The sequence below is a fragment of the Boleophthalmus pectinirostris genome, unplaced genomic scaffold (assembly GCF_026225935.1).
Source record: "Boleophthalmus pectinirostris isolate CB_2022bp ecotype Guang Dong unplaced genomic scaffold, ASM2622593v1 HiC_scaffold_14, whole genome shotgun sequence".
Classification (NCBI taxonomy): Eukaryota; Metazoa; Chordata; class Actinopteri; order Gobiiformes; family Gobiidae; genus Boleophthalmus; species Boleophthalmus pectinirostris.
The window spans coordinates 8963477-8967235 of NW_026571047.1; the positions used below are offsets into that span (position 1 = coordinate 8963477).

The window sequence follows — 3759 nt, forward strand, 5'->3', positions numbered from 1 at the left end:
CCATCAGACTTGGAATCAGACTTCTCTACCTCACTGGCACCTCATCATCTGGACTTGTGTTATGGCAGCAGTAACTCTCAAGGTTTAAACACTGCAAAATCTCTAGAATATCTAAGCTGGGTCATAATGACGTTAAAACACAATAGTAGTCTGTATTTAAGTATTATTGCCGATGTCAAACTTAATGGTTCATGTGATGTAGAATGTGTAACTAGTTTCCCAGACAATTAAACAGAAAGTAAATGTGCTATGTACCTTCTAAGGTGGAGGTTCAGTTAATAGCTTATTTCCATGGAGACGTTATTTAAATAAAGGATCAGATTTATATAGTGCTTTTTGGACACTCAAAGACTCTTGATTTGCCTCTAATGTTCCACAGTAAGGCATTAAACATGTCTGCCTTATATTTGTTCAATTACAGGTGTTTTATAGCTCAAAAATACTTTAAAAAACACAAATTCTTACAATGTGCAGGCTTGCTTCTCCATAGATCTAACCATTAATCTGTCTCCATTGTGATTACAAAGTTTATTTTCACACTGTGGAATAATCAAGACAAAACGGTAATATCTCCATGGAGACAAACAGGTGGTGGACCCTCCACCAGAAAAGTTACACAATGGACCTTTAAACTAAATGCAGTTTTCTTAACCAATAGACAAAAACTTCAAAAATTATTGAAATTAGACAAATAATCTAGCTCCATCATTAATTAAAATATATTTACCCTCTGACCACCACCAACACTCACGCACACTCCACATTCATACCAGATGAAGTGTCTTGCCTAAGGACACAATGACAATTTCACCACTGGTGCCCCACTGTGGCACCTGATTTTCCCAGTGGTCTCCCATCCAAATACTAACCAGGCCCAGCCTTGCTTAGCTCCTGAGGTCTGATGGATTCAGCCTTTGACAAGCCGATATGGCCACATTTTTAATTCAATGCAGATGTTTATCTTGCTAGAAAAAACTTTGTAGAACATGCATCCTCCATATGCGCTGGCTTGCCTTGTCTGACCTGTAACTTGGCCAGAAGGCACCACCTGCTTTTCTCCATGGAGATCAATAAGTTAAAGGTGGAAGGTGTTTTCTGTTTGGGCGAAGAACTAAAGCCTAAATATGCAGTTTTTTTGTTTTTTTTCTTTGAAACAAAACCCAACTCCAGGTATATTTTTGACAACACTGGAACATAGATCTGAAAATACTGTAAATGGGCCCTGTACATGTTCTGTTTTGCAGTGTTTTGGTCATCGATGTTAGAAAATCAATAGTAAAATCTTACATCTCCAGAGTGGGTGGACTTCTCGAGGACGTGTATCTGCAAAGAGGATCATGGCTGTGTTTGAGGAGCTTCCAGAGGACACCGTATCCTCTGGAGGGTTTGAACCTTTCACCCTGTGGTATTTGGCTGCTGGGCCTGACTGGCTGTAATCTGTTTTCCTGTCTGCCGCTCTGCATACACTGCTCTCCTGGGGGCTCATCTTCTCTACATCACATTCATTATTTTCACTCACAGATATGCTTTATAATGGCCTTGTGACTCAGTATATTTCCACTGGAGTTAAGAGGGAGCAGAGTAAATAGAATATCATATCTGAGTCTTTGAGTATGCTATTTTCTGACTTTTGTTATAAAAATGTTTAACACACAAACCCTGCTTATTTTGACTGTGTTCTTTTCTCAAACAGAAAACACCTAATGATGTCATGTGGTAATACAAGAAGTGCCCCACTGTGTTTTTAAACTTCGTACACCTTCACTAGAATATTTTGGATCATTTCAGCCTTAGAATTGCCTGTGTCTACTGAAAATGTAGCTGCTGCAGGATTACTTAAACATGTGTGAATGAAACACAACACAACTCCAGGTCTGTTTTTGATGAAATAACAACATTCTAACATGGCTTAAAGCTCACAAGAGTCCATTTTGTCAAATATAGGAGTTTTAAACAGCAGCAGTGCAAAGTTATTCCTCACTTTTCGAGGCATTTTTAGCATCCTAATTATATAAGCGGTTTTCACAACTTTCAGAAGTTAAAGCTAAAACCAACTAGCATGCTAACATCACACTTCCTGATTCCTGAACAATCAAATGCTTTGTAATTAGATGCAGTGCTGCTTTTATAATATATGTATTTATTTAAAGCCTCCATGTTAGTCTGTTTTGTTTATTTCAGTGAAAAGAAATATCTCTCTGGATAATGTCTCCAACCTTTTTCCTACTGTGAGCTACTTTTTATAAAACGAAAATGCCAGAGAGCTACAAATTTTAGCAGTCACCAGAAATTTTGTAAATATAACAGCCATGGTGAGCCGAAGATGAGGTACAGTTAGATGTCTATAAAACATAACCCATTATCAATATGGGAACTGCACACAATTAGGCATCGAAATTATACATTTACAAAGGAAACGGGCATTTAATCAGTCAAATTTGAGTTATTCAGCACAGTATGTATAATTCAGTAATCCCTTGGCGAGCTACTTAGAAGGAGCACAGGTTGGAGACCCCTGCTGTAGTTATCTTGTGATTTCCATGCGATCATGCAGGTGACGTAGCCAGGCTGGCACCACCTAGTGCCTCCACTCAATTTTATTTCTCTCCAGTGACTGGGTCAGGAATCGGAAGACACTAGACAGTTTGCAAGAATTCTGGAAGTTGTAGACCGCGCACCGGCCAATCAGTGAAGAGCTGTGAAGCCGGCAATTACTTGGACATCACTGAGTGTTCCGGCGCATTGCATACGTCTTGACCAAATAGCGAGGATTGGTTAAATTAAAAAAAAAGTACCTGCCTACTGTTGCGCGAACGAATGCTAATGCTGCAAGGTCAGGTGGTTTCCACGAAGTGAAACCGGCTGATGAATGAGGAAACAGGTGACGTGCTACCTCCAGAAAGTTAAACAGCGAGTCTTCTATCCTTGGTTGCGAACATGAAAAACATCTGTATGGATCCTACAAAAGCAGGTTCCACTTTATTTGACACCATTTGTTTCAGTGGAACAGCCTGTAGTAACATGGTAGTAAGGGAGTTAAGGTTAAGATTAGTAGGAGTTAGATTATTACATTGAATTTAGTGATGGTTATTGCTATTGCCATTGTCAGTGAGCAAAATTCACAAAGTAGGAAAGTTTATCTACCAAATACACTGTTGAAATACAAGCAATTATAAGTGATACAACTCTCTGGCTCTTTACAATATTTTCCCATAATTAGAACGAGTCTTTGGCTGAGCTCCTGGCCTATATCAGAACGCCCTGGTTGGCAACTCACATTTTAGCTCTTCAGAGAATATACACAACCACACACAACCATGAGACTGTGTGTGTGTGTGTGTGTGTGTGTGTGTGCATGTGTGTGTGCGCGTGTGTGTGGGTCAAACCGATAAAAACGTACTCAGGAAATAGAAGTGCATGTTTAAAGACACGTATTATGCAAAACAGACTCTTTTCTTTAGCTTTTCACCGAGTTATATTATTGTCCCCTCACCAAAAACAAACCTGGAGTTGTATTTTGCTTCATTCACGCTTGTTTCATTAAAGGGTCCATATTACACTATTTTCTGATCTATAAATATAGTTATAATGTTCTTTCCTTATCAAAAACATACCTGGAGTTGTGTTTTGTTTCATTTACACATATTTAACACACAAACCCTGCATATTTTAATTAGTTTAGTTCTTCTCTCAAATGTCATGTGATAATGTTTTTTTTTGTTTCCGTATTTCCATACATCACTAGAATGATTTGGATGA

The 3759-nt window shown here is 38.6% G+C and overlaps 1 pseudogene; it reads right to left on the reverse strand.

Annotated features, from left to right (window-relative positions):
* Positions 1-821: 821 nt before the first annotated feature.
* LOC129407967 (5S ribosomal RNA) lies at positions 822-939 on the reverse strand (annotated as a pseudogene).
* Positions 940-3759: the final 2820 nt, after the last annotated feature.